Here is a 19,772-nt window from a genome sequence, read left to right on the forward strand (position 1 = left end):
GATGCTACAGCTTAAAAAGATAAACAGATATTACAAATAATTTCATGGTAAAAATGTTGAAAATTCAGATCAAATGGACAAATTCTTAGAAAAAAAAATCTAACTTACCAAAAGTAATTCAAGAAGAAAAAAAGAAAAACAGTTAAAACCAGACTAGCCCAATAACTCCTGAAGAAAGTAAATCAGAGATTAGCAATCTCCAGGGGAGCCCGGTCAGTATGGCTAAGTTGGTTGAGCATTATCCCATGCACCAGGAGCTCACTGGTTGGATTCTCCTTCAGGGCACATGCCAGAGTTCTGGGCTTGATCCCCAGTATGGATACATGCAGGAGGCAGCCAATAGATGTTTCTCTTTCATCAAAGTTTCTACATCTCTCTCCCTCTTCCTTCCTCTCCCTGAAATCAATAAAAACATTATATTTTTAATCTCCAGCGAAGAGAGAATTCCAGCCTTGCCTAACTCTCTTTGAGAATATATAAAAAGGAAACATTCTACAATTCACTTCACAAGTCTAGCATAAGTATGATACAAAAGCCTAGCAAGGATAATAGGACAAATGAAAGTTACAGCCCAATATACTCATAAATATACAAATTGTCTCAACAAAATATTAGCAAAACGCATTCAGTGATGCATTAAAAAAAATGAATCCATCATGACCAAGTCAGGTCTAGTCTAGGAAAACATGATTAATTTAACCTTTGCCCAACATTAATAAATTAAAGGGAGGGAAAATCACACAAATCCTCTCAATAAATGCAGAAAGAATGTTTTTTAAAGTGTCATTTGTGATTTTTATAAAAACTATTTGCAAACTACAGAAGAATAAGGAATAATCCTGATAAGAAATAATCAAATGCATAGAGAACATTATTCTCAAGGGAAAATGTTGAACATGAAAGGCAAAACTCTAAGGCTTGCAGAAGGCACTGGAAGTGCCTATTTTATGACCTTTTCATAGGAAAGGATGTCCTTAAAAAGGCACAAAAAGTAACATGATAAGGAAAGACTGATAAATTTTAAACACACTCAAATCCAAAATTTCTGCAACTCAAAAAATATTTTTTTAAATCAATAAAAATACTACAAATTAGGAGAAGGTATTTTTAACCCTCAGAAATAGTTTCCAGCACACATAAAGAACTTCTACAAAAAAAAAAAAATACAAACTACCCAATTTTTAAATAAATGCGCAAAAGACTTGAAAAGGATCTTCATACAGAAAAAGAAAGTCAAAAAGGCCAACAAGTGTATGACAAGATGCTGAACCTCTTTAGTAATCAAATATATACAAATTAAAACCAAATAAGATGCTATTATATACCCACAAGACTGGCAAATTTTTTCTGATAATATGCAACAAAACACAGTGTTAGCAAGGATAGGCAACAATCAGAACAAGTAATTACATACCACAGCTAGGTGCAGAAATTGGTCAAACATAATGGAAATTAACTTTTTTATTTAGGTGAAATTTACTTAACATAATCACAATTAATTTTGAACTATACCAGTAGCATTGATGACCATAATCTGTGGATGACCATAATCTACTCCTCTGTATATTCCCTACGTAAACTTATAGAATGCTCACCAACTTGAACAAGACTGCTCACAGCAGCTCTGTTTAGAATAGCAAAAACAAACAAACAAAAAAAAAAACAAACAAAAAAAACCCTAGAAATACGTAAGTGGTAATAATAGAATTGATATATAAGGCACACTATATGATGCAATGTAATTATTACAGTTCAGCAAAATGAAAACATTTCTGCTACACTCAACAGCATGCACTAATCCAGGAGTGAAACATTTAGCAACCAGTTGGCATGGGGACTGTCCAGTCAAAAGAGTTTCCTGCCATAGCGCTGGATCTGGGTTTGACTCCCTGGCAGGTGTAGTCCCTTAAGGAGGTGAAGGGACATGAAGAGGTCTCCTGGGAGCCCCAACGATGGGAGGAATAGGAGCAGAGGCAGGTCAGCAGCAATTGACCACCAACTGATATGGAAATATTTCAAGTGTTTGTCAATCAGTGCAGCATGCTGATATGCATGGGTTAACGCTAAGCACAAGAATACAGACAGTATGACTCCATGTATATGGCATTCACAAACATGCACAGCTGAACAAGGTATTGGTTAGGGATGCAAATGTCAGAGGGTATGACAGCTAAAAAAGCATGGGGACAGGGAACAGAAATGCCCAGGAAATGGTGATCCCTCAAAAGGGAAGGTTTGGGATGAGATGGGACGGAGAAGGGAGCCACTCTTCAAAGGTCAGAGTAACATTCTTTTTCTTAAATTGACTAGTGAGAACATGAGTCATAGACTTTACACTTTAATATACAGTAAATACATATTCTCTTGTATCTGGTAACTATTTCAGTAAAATTCTTTCAAAAGAATGTCAGCCCTAGCCAGTTTGGCTCAGTGGATAGTGTGTCAGCCTGCAGAGCAAAGGGTCCTGGGTTCGATTCCGGTCAAGAGCACATATCTTGGTTGCAAGCACCTCCCTGGGCTGGGTCCTGGCTGGGGTACATGCAGGAGGCAACCAATCGATGTATTTCTCTCACGTCGATGTTTCTTTCTGTCTCTCCCTCTCTCTTCTACGCTCCTTAAAAATCAATGGAAAAAATATCCTCAGGTGAGGATTAACAAAAAAATAAAAATAAATAAAAGAAGTTTATAAAAGAATTTAATAAGAAGCATATGAAATTGCTGTGGTCCCTGCCATCCATATCCTTTCTAGCTGCTTGACAAAGATGAGCAACTCAACTATAATAGGCAGAACTCTTAAACTCACTTAAATTCTAAGAGCTTCTACCCAAATCACTCCAGAACCATTCTTGGGAGAATCTCTCTAGTAAGATGTAGCAAGTCCCAACCTCCAGAGTACATTCTGCTCTGACTCTTTAATTTAGTACAATCACAAGTACAGTAGGTTTATTTTATTTTATTTTTTTACTCTCCTGTATTCTTCTCAAATTGTGAAATCTTTAAAATGAGTGCATGGAGTAAATGACTGCATTCTGTTTCTCTTGCCTAGATTTCAATGCTGATGCTCTCATTTAAGTCCTTTATCATGTGCTTAAGCTGTGTGCTACCCCAAGTGTCTTCACTGAAATTTGCTGAGTCAGAGGAAGTTTCTAAGAGTGCATGAAGTATATTTTGAGGGCCAAGGAGTAGGGGGAGTTTGGGAGTTTGCATACATGTGCAATTTTTTTAAATCAACTCCAACAGATGCTTGTCATTTGCAGATCAATGTTCACTTTTTTGGTCATGTGTGAACAGCCCCTCGAGGCAGTGATCCTTTTCCTGAAGTGCTAGAGTGAACTGTGTGTTGTAAAGCGACAGCACAAGAGCAAGTCACAAGGAAGCCTTGTCAAAGCTTCTCATCCCCAAGACACCACCAGCAAAACAGAAACTCCCTGAAAGTGAAAGACACTTTATTTCCTTGAGTATTGGTGGCCTGCGAATAGCCATGGGAACCTTCTCTGGACAGAAACCTGATTCAGAAGGCAATCAAGAGCCTCCACAAGTACATCCGCATTTTCAAATTGGGAATATGCCAAGGGTTTGAGATACGTTCTTAGAGGGTGTCAAAGGTCTACAGTGTTGAATTTTGATTGAGGAGGTTTTCAGATTTCCTCTCTCATTACAATTAAATCAGTTCATCTTTTGTTATCAGAGCTCCTCTGATCTTAAGATAGCTTTGCATCAAATGCCAAATCTGAAAGTCCAGTGAATGAGTGGACAGACAAGCTTTGGTGACAGAGGCTCAGCAGTGCATGTCATGGATGTATAATGCTGCTTTTGTTTTTTTCTATCTCTTTCTATTATTTATCAGTTCTTCTTTGCATACATGACTCGTTTTTTTTTAAGTTATCCATGAACCCCAATTCAAGGACCCATGGACATTCAGAGAGTTCCCAAGATCCCTGGTTGTGTTCCCCCAATCTGAGAGGTATCCTCAGTTCACCTCTACTGCACTTCTGGATGGAAAGCTCAGCCCTTCTCCTTTTTTCACAAGGATGCCAGCTACACCTGACATTCTGTAACACTTGGTAAGGCGGCAAGGAATCACATCTCTCACACATGGCATCACCAACAGGCCGGATGTATGGTCCAAGCACTTGTTCCCAAACTTTACCCTCTCACCACCAACCTCTGCCTTTCAAGCCCCCTGGGACTTCAGAGAATACCCTTTCTCCACCTTATTACACCAGTGTCCCTTTGCTTATGCAAACTTGGGACAGTTCTGAGCATTTCTAACCATATTCAATGACCTGATGTTGACAGTTTCTTCCTAGCAATTTCAAAAAATGTATTCAAGAAATGTACCCAAAAAATGAGTTTCTTTGCAGCTAGATACTGAGCAATATTATTCAGCCACTTTCAAGTATGGTCTTCACATTTTTTACATATGTATTATGTTTTAAAAGTGTCTGTAATCACTTTCTTCTCCTTTTATCTTCCCTGGTGCCTTTGTTTTGGAGTAAACTGGAACTAAGCAAACTGGGAGCGAGTCAGGCAAATCTAAGCACTGCTCCTGTATCTCAGACACCCTCCCAGTTTTGAGCACAATGTCTGAACTGAATAAACATCACAGCTTAGCATGAGGGTGTTGCCGTGACACCTTGACCTTGCGTTTCTGATGAACTGTCTAACAGCACACTGCCAGTGAGACGTCCGCATTCCCTGCACTGACGCAAGAAATGCACGCCTCCAGGGTTGACCTCTCATCTTTTCGTCACTGTGTCACTTCCAACTGCGGCGTTAGAGCCACCAGGTTGGAAAGCTCTAAGTGTGTCACCGGTCACAATACAAGTTTGCCTGTTTCCTTCTTAATATTTTCTGCAGCATCACATGTTAGAGCATACATAAGCACTACTAATACCAGTGTAAGAGTTCCCTGCTAAAATTCAGCAAGAGATCATAAACTATAAACTTCTCAATGAAATTCAACATGAGAGAATTATAGTTACAATGTAATTTGGATCAGTAAGCCCCTGGCTGTCCAGAAACCTCAGGGTTTCTGTTATCTTGCATAAATGCAGTTTTTCCTTTAAGCATCATGTGGGGGGGAAAATCATTTTGGGTATATTTCAAATTCTCTTGCCTTTTAAATTGGACACACAAAATGTCATTGAAACTTCTCTTTATACATATGGGTCATTGGGAGCATATTGGTAATTATGGGCCCTGAAGACCCATCAAAATATATAAAATTTTAATGATTTGTTTGCAGTAAGTATTTATTGTACATTGAATAGTCTTAAAATTCTATGCTTTGAAGTCATGTGCCTTTTAAATTTATGTAAAGTGTTTTTTAGCTTGTGTGTTTCTTATGTTACTAGTACTTCTTTTTTCAAAAATATATTTTATTGATTTTTTTACCGAGAGGAAAGGAGAAGGATAGAGAGTTAGAAACATCGATGAGAGAGAATCATCGATCAGCTGCCTCTTGCACACCTCCTACTGGGGATGTGCCCCCAACCCAGGTACATGGTCTTGACGGGAATAGAACCTGGGACCTTTCAGTCCGCAGGCTGACGCTCCATCCACTGAGCCAAACTGGCTTCTGGTTTCGGCATTACTAGTACTTCCTACTGACACATGACAAAAAAAAATTTTTTTAATAACCCTTGTATAGTATGTTATCAATCTTTTTCAACATGCTAGGTATGTGACAAACAAATAACCAAGCCTCTTAGGACTTTCCACTAATAAAGAGTCTGAGAGAGGGTATGAAATTTTCTGCAATGATCAAATTGCAAGAGCTGGAGCTCATGAACTTACAGCATCTGTCCTGGTTTACAACTGAGGTCTCCTTTAGGTTAGTGAAATTATGTAAATGTGAGGTCCACACTGTTGTAGTATTAGCCTAATACCCTTCAGCTGCAAAGCACATGTTACTTTTCAACTCATCCCATTTTCTTTTCCGTATTTCAGTGGGTTTGGAAAGGCTATAATGATTACACCCACTTCACAAATAAAACACAACACTGGTCAAGGGCTTTGGCTAAGTCTAGCTGGAAACACCAGTGCTACCTGTTCCTATAGCTCGTGTTTCCTGCCCTGCCTGCCCGCTGTGTCTGTAGAACTGTAAATATGCTTCGATTCCACCGGAAATGTAAAGAAGAACAGCATATCAGGGCCTCCTTAAAGGGCAGCGCGGAGAGCAGAAAATAAGCTGAAAGATACCAAGGGACTCCCAGCCCGGGAAGTGAGCCACGAGTTTAAAACCATCCAGTTGTCACACCGTTTTCTTAACATTGTCTTCCATCAAGTCGGGGCCTGGGATCTGCCAAGATTTCAGAGGAAGTGCATCTTCCTCTCACCTGTAACTTTCACACACTAACTGTCCCAATGGCTCACTTGGCAAAAACCCAAAGACAGCACACAATTCTCCGCTGAAACTGAAACTCAATGGGCAAAGACAGTTTCAACAACGGTGCCAGTTAAGCACATCTTAATCCACTGCCCAGGCACACACCTTAGACCACATGTGTCAAACACAAGGCCCGCGGGCCAAATCCGTCCCGCCAGGCCTTGCAATGTGGCCCGCACCGCGCTGTCATCTGCACTCCACTGCGTTTCCATCACAATGACAGTTTATGACTGTTCAGTAAACCATTCGGCCCGCGATTTAGGCTGGATTTTAGATTTTGGCCCCTTCTCTGATTGAGTTCGACACCCCTACCTTAGACGCTGGCCCTTAAAGAGGACCACAGGCGGGTTGAGAGAGAGAAAAAATCTTATCCTGAAGGGGATAGACTTCCCACCATCTAATAAATCTGTCCAGCAGCCCTGGGCACTAAGGGGCATGACAAAGGGGCCCGTGTGATAGTCCTGTGCCCTGTGAGTACATTAGCAAAGCAGAGTAGGGGGAGAGAAGAGGGAGAGCTAAATGTCGCACACACCTTCCCCTTCTGCCTACAGATATCTCATTGGCACGGCTGTTCTCCTACCTTGGGGGGGGGAAAAATCCCACAAAATTTTAATTCAAGAATGTACAGGGCCTCCAGCCCCTGCAAGTCACCACAGCTTTAAAGAGCCTATGTCATGCATGCATATTGGCCAGCATCTGAGGTCTGGCCTACAGTGTACCCCCACCTCAGGGCAAAACTAAAATCCCAGTAGGACAGAAACTCTTCTCCTCGGTGGGCAGCATAGAGATCAGCTGGGACCCCAAAACAAGTGAGCCTGGGGGAGTTCTCTGTTACTTAGGAACCCGGGTTCCTGCAGGGGTGAAATGACCACATGAAAGTTCAGACCAGCAAGGACTGGGTGAAAGGGATGTGGGAGGGTCTTCGGATCAACACCAACCCAGAGCCAATTGCACCCGGTCTCCATCGGACATGTGATCTTAGCCTCTGTGCTTCACATAAGATGCTCAAACGACTCGCTCTTCTCCACACTCTCCCTGCCCTCAGCATACACATCGTTACATAAAGACATCCTAAACATCTTAAACGTGGGACCCAACTTCTTCATTCGAGGGAGGGCGGCAGTGGAGGGTGGGGAAGCTGCCAGGGCGCGCGGTCTGATCGTTACTCCGGGTTACATAATCACACCAACCAGGGCTGGAGAACGCGGGGATGGGTTCAGCTCACACCTCCTTCTCTTCCCACCCCTCCCCCAACACCCAGAAAAGCAAGCCAATTTTAACCCGAGCGAAGCACATGATGCCGCTGGGTGGCCCCTGGCTGCTGCCCGCCGTGACCATGGCCAGGGCTGCCAGGAACCTGAAGGTGTGCCGCCGCCGCCGAAAGACTAATGTGCTTCTCACCCGGCGACCAGACCTCGCAGACCCTCCGCCTGCAGCCACTGGCTGCAAAGTTCCAGGCAGGGCCTGCCAGACCACAGAAGCGCACCGACCTGCCAGTAAACCAGAACTGCCGGTTCCAGGAAGGCAGGCAGCGCCTGGCCTCCCAGTGCCTCTGCACACCTCTGCCCACTCAGGCGGTCCGCGTGCCCAGGAGTCCTCAGGTGGCACCACAGTCTCCGCAGGGGCCATCAGCAGGGATGGGTTCAGCTCACACCTCATTCTCTTCCCACCCATCCCCCAACAGTGGTTCTAGTTTTAAAAGGTGGTAAAACCTGGGGCACCACTTGGAGAAGGGGCAAGGGTCCCACCAGAGTAAGAGTTCGGCTTTGGTTTGGTTTGGAGGGGAGCGAGGTTGTGATTTTGCTTTAGGGACATTTGGGTGCTAGGATTAAGGGGAGAAGGGAAAGTTCATCCTTCTGCCTAAGCACCCAGCAAACTGAGAATCTCCTCCTCCACCCAGCGCACCACAGACCGCGGCGGGCCTGGGCAACCCTGAGCAGCAGCCCCGGCAGCAGAGGAGGATGCAGGTGCTGAGCTCATGGACCCAGCCGCCAGCGCGCGGACCAGAACGGCTGCCAGCCAGCGAGGAGCGCGGCGCACACAGGGTTACAGCCGCCGCCGCTGCCGCTGCCGCAGCCTCCGCCGCCCAGCCGCGCGGTGATTGATTGACGCGCGGGGTCACTTGAGGCTCGCCCGCTCCCCCAGCTCCAGGCCGAGCAGCCGGCTCGGCCCGAGGACACCCACCACGCGGACACCCACCACGCCGGCCCCTGCAACCTCAGCGGCGGGACACACCGTGCCCGAGACATGCGATGACAAAATGGAATCGCCACTCGCTATTTCATCTCCCTGGGCGGCCGCGGGCAAAAGCACAACAAATACAACCCAACGCACAAGGAATCCATCCGCAGAATAAAAATCCAGAGTCCCCTACCTTGGGCCTTGGGATGGTGGCAAACTGGTCCTGCGTTCTCTGACCCACGGAGCCAGCCAGCCCTTCTTCATGAATTATTCCGGTCAGTCGGGATTGTGTGCATTTTTTTCATGAACACCTGTTTCAAGTAAGGGGTAAAGACCTCATTGAAAGGATTGTCCTTAAAGCAGAGCCTGTGCACGCATCCGTCCGCACAGGCATGCGTGCGTGTTTGTACACACACATATGCACACGGCATGTGCATGTACATTGAAGCACCAAACTAGGCAGTTGGATAATGGGAGAGACGACTGGTTGTGAGCATGCTCGCGCCGGGAACAGATCCACCCTCTGTTATTCCTCTGAATAAATATAAATCACCATCGGAAACCCAAACAGTAGCATCCCTCTCGAATTCCTGCTGCTGGAAAACACGGAATAAATTCAGTCCCCAGACACAGAATCTAATCAGCAGCTATTTTCTGAATCCGGAGCCAACCCATGCCTCGCTTGCCTTTTTCCACTATAAGTCCAGACCTTTTTTGAAAGAGGTTTTAACCTTTTAAAGATACAGTACACCAATTATCACTCCCGAATAGCTATCCGTCCCAGCGCAGGAAGTCAGTCCCATGTCTAAAGCCACAGAGCAGGCGTGCTCACGGTGATAATGATTTCAGTTTTCAGTGCCTTTTGTAAAAAAATTATATATATATATATATATATATATATATATATATATGAATATATAGATGGAGAGAGAATGAGAATGCAAATGCAAGATATCAAACTGGACACATTTATTGCCATGATGAGATCCTCAGTGACTAATCAGCATGTTATGTAAACACTATGATCCTTCACTGCTGAACACACATGTTCGAGAGATCAGACAATGCAGGGGAGTCATGCAATGCGGCGAGTGTCACCCCTCAAGAGCCCCTAACTGCTGATAAAGGGGCTGGCGGAAGTGGGGTTTCTGCCACCTCGGAGTTAATGCCAGGGCACTCCCCACCCTGCCCTGCCAGAAGCCTCAGGTGCCATGCCCTCTCACCAACGAATCCATGTGGCAACTTCTTCTAAACTACAATACAGTCTAGGACCAGATCATGTTCACAGGCACATTTTTTAAAAAACCAGAATCCGGAATCCAAACTACCACCTGAACCTTTAGGGTCCCTAAGATACAGACTTGGGCCCTTCTTTACGATTTTGTTAACAAGATGGTTTTGTTGTGTTGAGTTTTTGTTGTTGTTTTTTTACTTTATTTTGTTAAAGTTAGATTGAGCATAGGGTAGAATAAAAAAGGGGGTGGGGTAGGGGACAAATAACACCCAGCTGAAATGGGTTTTGTTTTTTGGTGTGTTATTGTTTTGTTTTGTTTTGTTTTGTTGTTAAATATTTTAGCCACCCAAATGATATTTACTCCAGTTTTGTTTTGGCTTTTAAAGAGGTAACAGTGAGAAGAAACCGAAACTCCTAACCTCGCTTATATTGGGAAGGGATGAAAATGCCTTTTACAGTTTCTTTTCATCCCGGATGCCCTGAGCCTCTCTGGCTCCCACTCAGCAGCAGCAGCAGCTTCCCTGACAAGCAGCCCTGGTGTTCCTGCAGCCACTCCCCAGGGCAAGTCCCTCCGGCCCTAGCCTCAGAGCCCAGCGCACTGTCACAAGCCCTCTTGTTGCAGGTGCTGCCTGCACCGGCCCCTCCCAGGCACACACACACACACACACACACACTACTAGTATCTCCCTTCTCTTCCCACCCCCTCCCCTGCCTTCCAGGCTCTTAGCAGAAAATGATCATATTTCATGTGTCATTGCTCTAACTAGCTGGGCCTGTCGCTGATTGGCTGGGCACTGGCAGCCGGAAATGTCACCAGCCATAGAGCTTAGACCGGTCTCTCCTGCAGCCACCACAGACCTGAGGCCCGGAGGCTCTGTGACAGGCACTGACCTACCACAGAGAGCCTGTCCTTCCTCTCTCTCTCTCTCTGGTCTAGCCCATACCCTCTCCCAGCTTGTCTCTAACCAGCCCCCGGGGAGGGGATTGCAAGGGATGGGAGGAAGTGTCCATCCGTGAGAGCTGGCACTGCCTCCAACCGCAGGGAGAGAGGGAGCCACTGAAAGTCCTGCTCAACACAGGAACTGCTGTGATCCGCACTGGCTATTTACAGAGAAATGGCACCATGGCTCTGGCATCCATAAAGCAACACTTGGCTTCCCCCAAGTGGGACACAGGCCTCACCACCAACCTGGAGTGTTAGCTCACCAAATCGCAGCTGATGCTGCCAAGACCTCATGGTGCACTGGGTAATGGCATCATGTAGCAACGCCTGGCTTCCTCTCCCTAGTGACAGGCCATTTAACAATAAACGGCACTGCGGACTTGGTACCTACAAAGCAACACTCAGCTTCCCCCAAATGGGACACAGGCCCCGCCACCACCCCAGAGCGACACCTCACCAGATCATAGCCAATGCTGCCAAGACCCCATGGCACAAAGTATGGCCCACAGCCCAGCCCTGCCTGGAAATGGCTGCTGTGGGTACCAGGTAATGACATCACGTAGCAACACTCAGCATCCTTGCCCTAGTGATTAGTTTCCTTGCAGTTCCTTTAGCCCTGGAACATGACTTGCTTTATAGCCAGGTGGAAACATTTTACACTTTTAACCAAATGTCTGTGAAGGGTTTGCCCATGCCTCATCTCATTTGGTCCTGGAGTAGGTAGATAGGAGACTCGGTGGAATATTTTTTTCTTCATTAGCCAGAAAACAGAGATTTAGAAAGCTCAGAAACTTGACCCAATTGAAAAGAAGTAAGAAATGGTGGCCCTTGAAAACAACTTCAGGGTTTGTCATTGCACAGAATATAGTCAAACATTGCTGCAGTTAAATACTTTACCCTTCTTACAATCATTCAGCCTGTTTGGGGCCTTGATGGGCTGGTTTTTAATGCAGAAAAAAAAAATTGCCCAGGACCAATGTGCATCCCTTTTTTACTCCTAGTAACTTAAAGAAAATATTGGCATCCAAAGCCACACACACACACACACACACACACACACACACACACACACACACACACACACACACACAAACACACCAAAAAGAAAAGTCTCAGATCTGATTCATAACCTTTCTTCCCTTTCTTCTGCCCCCTTACCCCTCAGACGTGGAGGCCTATCAAGGACCTTAGCGATCCATGGCAGATGGTGTCACCAGGAGGCACACAGACTCTCCAGCACAAGTGATTGGAAAAATCCCTGTTCCTGTTCAGAATCAGTGCCCTACGTGAGACAGTTGTCAATTTATGAACAACAACAAACGGAAATATTAAGAGAAATTCAGAAAATACATGTTAAAGTCCCTGGCAGCCTGAGAACCGTTTGGAAAATGCAGGTGCCTCCAGTTTCCACAGGAGGGTCTTGGCATGTGCCGTTTGACAGAATGTATTTCACTGTAAGTTTAGGGGTAATCTTTTTTCTAGTTCTCTACATCTCTGAGTAGAATGCAGGGCTCTGCTTGCTTGTTTTATTGAAGGACATGTGCATCTTTTGCAATAGCAAGCAGGAAGGGGTTTGGCAAGTGGTCGAGATCATCTTTGTCTTCTTGGAAATATCCCTAAGGGCCTTTAGGAATAACGGATGTCATAGGAACTCCTCTCTCTCTCTCTCTCTCTCTCTCGCTCTCGCTCTCGCTCTCGCTCTCGCTCTCGCTCGCTCCCTCCCTCCCTCCCTCCCTCCCTCTCTTATTTTCTGTTCATTTGTTTTTAGAAATGCAAGGTATAGGAGGAAAAAAAACCCCAAAGGATTTAAGTATAATACAAACGGGGACATTGATTATGCATAAAGCAGAAGGCAGACCTGTGTAAGTTATAGATCTGTCCACTGTAATTCAGGACAATCATCTGGCTGAAAGCACATACCAACAGCAATTGCCTGGCAAAGTCTATGATGCTACACAGTAAACATACCTAAGAATGAAACCACTCCAGAGGATTTCTAACCCATTTAAGTCAACTTCAGAATTTCTCATACATGTCACTTAGTGAGAAATATGACAGGTGGTCAATCACTCAAAATTAGGCCAATGGCAAAAATATTGTACTTACTAGAGTCCTATTGCACAACACTCATGCACTAAGAAATGTGGGTGTCCTTCAGCCTGACCTGTGCCCTCTTGCAGTCTGGGACCTGGGCCTAAGCCGGCAGTGGGACATCCCAAGAGGGGTCCTTAGGGCTGCTGCAATGGTCTGAACTCACCAGCAGTGAGCCTGGCTTATGGCTGAGATGTAATCCCCCTGTGAGAGCTCACTGACCACCAGGGGGCAGCTCCTGCATTGAGCATCTGCCCCGTGGTGGTCAGTGCGTGTCATTCTGCAGTTTGGTCGATTTACATATTAGCCTTTTATTATATAGGATGCTGTTTTCTTTATTATATTTTCTCCAAAGTTAAGTCTGTCATTAACCACCAACTACTCCATATATTGTTGTTATTATTAACAACAATGGAACAATACCACTTACTACAAGTCAGAGACTACAAGCCAGGATCATTAGAAACATTTGCTCATTTCATCATCACAAAAACTCAGTGAGAAAACTGGGGCTTAGAGGGATCAAGAAACTGACCCAATGCACAGAGCTAACTAGTCATATGTGTGAAGCCAGAATTCAATCCCAGGTCAGACTCTGAAGATGGTCCTTAAGACTTCATGTGACCTACTGAGTATTTCCCTCTGTCATTTATAATGCTGGAAGAGGTCCACCCTTGCATAAGAACACAAAAGCATCAGAAATGCCTTATTGGCTAACACTAGTTTTGACTGGAAGGAAACTCAGTTTCAGAACAGTAACAAGGGGCCATTTGTTGAGATAGCATGATGACTGACTGACCTTTATGAGATTGGTTTAGGAAAAGGTCATAACCTTCCTCCATGTTTTTAAGTTTCTCTCTCTCTCTCTTTATTAATATACAGGATATCTCCATAAAATGTATACATACTTTAACAGCTGATAGCTCCATTTTAAAAATGAAATGCATTTTAATAAATACTGCCTTTATAATTATTTAAAGTTTGTGCATAAATTTTTGGGGACACCTATATTGTAATTTCTTTTGATGTCTGGTGCCTACCTGTTTGCAGCCCACTATCCTATAAACTACATTAGTGCAGGCCATGGCTATGTCATTCCATTTTTTTTTTTTTTTTTGTCTTGGTTCATTTTTTTAATCCCCAACACCTGGAACAGTGCCCAACACATATTAGGTACTAAAAAGCAGGTTAAATGCCAGGAATGAATGTGAAAGGTATGGAGAAAGAGGAAGTCCGGAGGAAAGGGGAGTAATGAAGTAGGGGAACCCAGATAATCTAGAATAGCCAATCCACAAAAGGGGGTTGGTTAACACTGTTTAGCAGAACTGTAAGGAAAACAGGAATGAGAACTGACAAATGAGAACTGACAAATGATTTGAACAGGCAGTAGCTCTGTAGGCTTTCTGCCAGGCATGAAGGTAGATGATCAGAAATGCAAATGGTAAAGCCCACAGTTCAAAGCATTTCTGAAGTTCACACAATAAAAATTCTGCCTAAGTTTTGTTTTCTGTTTATGACAATATGGTTCTCAGGCTCATTTTTATCACATGAAGGTAAAAATATGGGAGGACCTGGGGTCCACTTAGGAGGTCTCATCTGACTCTGCTCTAAGACAAGACCACACTCTTGGCCTCTGCTTTTTGGAACTTCTCACAGGCTTGGTTGAAATGCTGACCTGATCATATCCCAGCCAGCCTTTCTGGGCTCCATAAAAGTAGAGAATATCTGTTATTTTCCATTCACAGTATTGTTCTCACATGGGATCTTTGCCACTGCCTTGCTAGTCTTTACTTTACACTGTGGAGGGAGAGGTTTGTAACTGAATCTCTGTTAATATATAATGGTGCCTAAATTATTCCTCTGGAGATGAGGCCTTTCTTTAAGGAGAATGTCTCTTCATTTGTTTTAATGTGGTTTAAACTTTTAATTCACTACATTTATCATGGAAAAGTTGATTGCTATGACAATTCATATAATGTCTGTTATTATATAAAGCACAAGAGAAAAATGGCATCTTTGAATCAAGACCCCATTCAAGATCTAGAGTGTTATATTTGAAGCCCTCCACGTGGCCCTCCCTGGTTTCATTTCCGTTTTTAAAGAATGCAAACCACCTGATTAGGGAACTCCAGGAACTTGGGTTTAGCAGGGTGAAACTTTAGAGGAAATGTGGTGCTGTCCACTGGGCCGGTGCTGACGAGCCTTGAGAATGATGGGACAGCCACCATCACTGAGAGGAGGAGGAGGTGCTAGCCCTTTCTCTTCTTTTTCTCTCTGATCTCTCTTCCTATCCCCTTAAGAAAAAAACTGCCACAGCTCCTCCTTCTGCTGGAAGGACCAGGAGCATCTACCTATAGAGAGAGCAAGGACAGAGAGCCCTACAATGCTGTCTCCTTCCTTTTCTAACAGATGCTGTCTGTTAGGATTTACCACGTATTTTTTTCGTAGCAGAATCAAACATGCACTGAAAAAGCAAACATCGGGATCACAAACATGGTGGGCATTTAGTTATTACATAAATACAGAGATTTGTTAGCTGGAAAATATCTTAGAAATAATTTATAAATCCAAACTTCTTGCTTTAGACCTGAGAGAACCAAGGTATAGAACTTGCCCAAAGTGATTTAGCTAAATGCATGTATTCCATCTCCAAATCATTGTTTTTATTTCCTATTATTCAATTCTCATTATTGGTAAACTGTCATTAAAATTTGATCACGTTATTGATCATTTTCCTTTAGTCTGAGGCACCTGGCTGGACCTAGAATTTTTCAGTATTTTCATTTAGCAATACTAATAAAAACTATTTTTGAGCCATACATAAAGAGGTAATATATACTCATTTTAATGTAAAAATATTTTATTTTAATTGTAACAGGATTTCTGCTTTCAATCAAAAGTCAGTAAATATTCTATTACACTTTTCTGATATCTTGACATTTTTTGCCTCTTATTTTTACTAATAAAATATATAATTGAACTTTATTTTTAAAAATACAGATACTTCAGCACACTTTTAAACTGTAAGATGATAATCATTATGGGCAACCCTCTTTATTGTGCATTTTACAAATTGAAGGTTTGTGGTAACCCTAAAAGTCTGTCAGCACCATTTTTCCAATAGCAGTTGCTCACTTTGTATTTGTGTCACATTTTGGTAATTCTTGCAATATTTCAAAATTTTTCAGTGTTATATTTATTATAGTGACTAAAGGCCTGATGCCTGAAAATTCATGCAAGAATGGGCCTTCCTTCCCCTGGCTGCCAGCACTACCTTCGCTCCAACCAAAGCCGCCTTTTCACTCCAGCCAGAGCTGCCTTTCCACCTTACCGTGCTGCTCAGAGAACCGGACCCTCAGGGGTGGTGTGGAATGCATGCATTCAGCCCTGACAAGGGCCATTCAGTGCCTATGTATGCAAATTAATCTGCCATCTTTGTTGGGTTAATTTGAATACTTGTCCCTGATTGGCTGGTGGGCATCACAAAGGTATGGTCAATTTGCATCTTTCTCTTTTATTACCCTGTTTCCCCGAAAATAAGACAGTGTCTTATATTAATTTTTTCTCCCAAAGTTGCGCTAGGTCTTATTTTCAGGATATGTCTTATCTTTCCATGCGCTAGGTCTTATTTTCAGAGGATGTCTTATTTTCGGGGAAACACGGTAGTGTAGATATGTGATCAGTATTACTATTGTAATTGTTTGGGGAACCACAAAGCACACCCATATATGACAGCAAACTTACTTGATAAAGATTGTGTGTGTTCTGAATGCTCTATGAACCAGCTCATTATAGAAAATTTGGGAAACATATAAAAGAATAAAAAGGAAAAAGACCCCATGATTCTTATCTAACATTCAAAGATTTTTAATAATGTGACTGCTTCCTTTAGCTTGTTTTAAGGATGGCTGTCTCTTTAATATACAAGTCTGATCATCTCCCTCTCTTCTTAGGTGTCAAGTTATTCCACTGCCAAGGGGACAGTAGCAATGGCTGTGGATGCCAGGTATTCTGCACCACCATGTCTGCTCACACTGTTCCCTGTGCCTACGGAGCACTTCCCTCACCATTCCACCCTCACCACACACTTCTCAAATTCAAGTTCAAGTTTCACTTCTGTTAGGCCAGACTTATATGGCACCTGTGCTAAAGACAGCAGAGCTATTAATAACGCTGACTTTAGAGTCTACCTAGGGTCAAGTCAGATCTGTGTGACAATGGGCCGATTATTTACTGTCTTTGCCTTGGTCTCATGGTTAAAAGGATAAAATGCTAAAATCCCCCCTCAGAGTATTTCTATGAGGACTGATTGAGATTATCAGTTACAGAGTAACTGAGCCCAATGCCAGGCATAGGATAAGTTGCTTTATTATAATTGTCAAATGTCAGTCTCTTCCCCCTAGACAAGCAATTTTCAACCTTTTTATTTCAAGGCACACACAGACTAATAACTAAAAGTCTGAAGTACACCAAATTTATTTTTTACCTATCTGGAAAAAAAATAGGTGTAATTTTGATTTAGTCACACCAGACAGCTGCTGTTGTGTTGGCTGTTGTCACTTCTTTATTTGACAATCTAAGGGGAAAGAGGTCAGCGCACCTGACTACAATAGTCAGGTATTGCATGTTTTAAAAATTCCTGTAGCACACCAGTGTGCCATCCACTCCATGTGTAGCTGAAAATTGCTGCCTGAGACCATGCACATCCCACACGAGGGATTTCTTTTTTTATCTTTGTACTTCCTAGCCCCGTGGTCGGCAAACTCATTAGTCAACAGAGTCAAATATCAGCAATATGATTGATATTTCTTTTGAGAGCCACATTTTTTAAACTTATACTTCTTCTAATGCCACTTCTTCAAAATAGACTCACCCAGGTCATGGTATTTTGTGGAAGACCCACACTCGGGGGCCAAAGAGCTGCATGGGGCGAGCCACAGTTTGCTGTCCTAACCCATGTTCAATAAAGAGCTTTATAAATGTTTGAGAAGTGAATGGATGATCTGTCAAATCTTCTTCACATTCTCTTGCTGTGTATACTTTCATAGTGGAAAAAGAGGAGGATGAAGATGGGGAGAAATAGAAGAAGAAGGAGGAGGAGGAGGAGGAGAAGAAGAAGAAAGATGATGAAAGAGGGAGAGAAGGATGAGGAGAACAACATTGAATCGCTGCTACTATTGATGGTATTTGACTCTTGCATGCACGGAAAACAGGCTTGGATCACATTACCCCAGCCTGCAACAGCCTCTTTTCCTGCTCACTCTTTGGAACCCAGGAATATGTTGTCTCTTACACTTAGTTACATTCTTGCTCCTGGGACAATGGATTGTGTAACTAGGACTCTTCCCAGAGAGGGTCCCTCAGTTGGACCCCTGGAGATGAGCCTGCAGGACTGCAGGGAACACCCAGGGAGTTCCAGTCACCGGTGATGGAAGAATGCACATCAGGCATCCTATGCAGGGCATCACCAAGTCCTCAAATCCCCCAAGACAGATGCTGCACTGAAGTGTGGGATATTTAAAGGTTCCCTTGCAGCTGAAGTGTCTTGGCTGTTTTTACTGACTCCAGACCTACTGGCTTCTACTCCTAGTCTAGGGTCAGTCGTAAATCCCCCAAAACTCATTGGTGGTTTCTAGCACACTTAAAAGTACAGAAAGCCTTTATTTTGCTGATTAGGGATGCTACATAAATTTTTAACTGATTATTAAGAAATAAATGCCAACCTTTGCAGAAAAATATTTTTTTCTATCTCCGATTCCAAGGAGGCCTCAGGGCCTTCAGCTCCATGGGGGTTTAGAGGTTTTACCCCAGGCCTGGGGGCCTGCTTCACCCTGGCCGCTGTCTCCATGGGCAGTTGACACACCATCAGAGGCCCAAGTCTATGAGCAGTCATGGCCCTCAGGAGTCAAAACCCATACCAAGAACACAGGCCTTCCTGGTGGCTGAAACCACCAGGGGCTTGCAGATTGTTGCACAACTACTGAACCATGGACTTGGAAGTCAGTCTGGCTGAGTTTAAGTTCTAGCCCCTCCATTTTGGTAGCCATGTGGCCTGGGGCAGGTTGCTTCATCTCTCTAAGTCTGAGTCCCCTCATTTGTGAATGGGGATCAAGTAGCATCTACCCCCAGGGCTGTGGTAAGGATTAAACAGATGCTGTATAAAAAGGATACACAGGTCGTGCTCAGTAAATGGTAGCTATTATACTATTATTTAAGAACTACAAGCCCAGTGTGGGTTTGTGTCTCCCATTCAACTGCTGGCCGCTATGGGCCTCGTCATCTTGGTTGGGGTTAATTTGTATATGTGTTCTGATTGGCTGGTGGGCGTGGCTTGTGGAGCCAAGTGATGGTTAATTTGCATATTACTCTTTTATTAGGTAGGATCATTTTTCTCGGCTTCCAGATTTCTTTATCTAGTGTTTCCACTGAGAAAAAAAGTTAGTGTTGAGGCTAAAGATGCTAAATTAAAAATTATAATAATAGCTAACCTTTAGGAGCATTTATACTGCTCCAGGCACCACATATAGGATTGACATATTTTATCTCAGTTAATTCTCACCTCAACACATCAGCCAGTCACCATGTACCCCATTTTAGAGATGAGTTTATGTGAAGTAAAATAACGTACCTTAGCGAGAGGTTAAGGAAAGAGAGAAGTAGCTTGGTGGGATGAGCATTGGGAGGGGGAGTGGTTTGGGAAAAAATTTGGAGGAAAGAAAAGAAAATATTAAGAAGTGTCTTCTGCAGAGTGAAGGGTCCCAGGTTCGATTCCAGTCAAGAGCCTGTATCTTAGTTGCAGGCACATCCCCAGTAGGGGGTGTGCAGGAGGCAGCTGATTAATGTTTCTCTCTCATTGATGTTTCTAACTCTCTATCCCTCTCCCTTCCTCTCTGTAAAAAAATCAATAAATATATATATAAGTTCACACAATA

General features: G+C 43.5%; 1 long non-coding RNA gene across 1 annotated transcript in view; it reads right to left on the reverse strand.

Annotated features, from left to right (window-relative positions):
* LOC118724846 overlaps positions 1-19,772 on the reverse strand; it is a 136,386-nt gene that overhangs the window by 47,752 nt on the left and 68,862 nt on the right. Inside the window, exon 2 of the long non-coding RNA XR_004989705.2 lies at positions 8,766-8,883. This is a non-coding gene — a long non-coding RNA (uncharacterized LOC118724846). The remainder of the gene's footprint in view (positions 1-8,765; positions 8,884-19,772) is intronic.

This window comes from Pipistrellus kuhlii, unplaced genomic scaffold (genome assembly GCF_014108245.1).
Source record: "Pipistrellus kuhlii isolate mPipKuh1 unplaced genomic scaffold, mPipKuh1.p scaffold_m20_p_2, whole genome shotgun sequence".
Classification (NCBI taxonomy): domain Eukaryota; kingdom Metazoa; phylum Chordata; class Mammalia; order Chiroptera; family Vespertilionidae; genus Pipistrellus; species Pipistrellus kuhlii.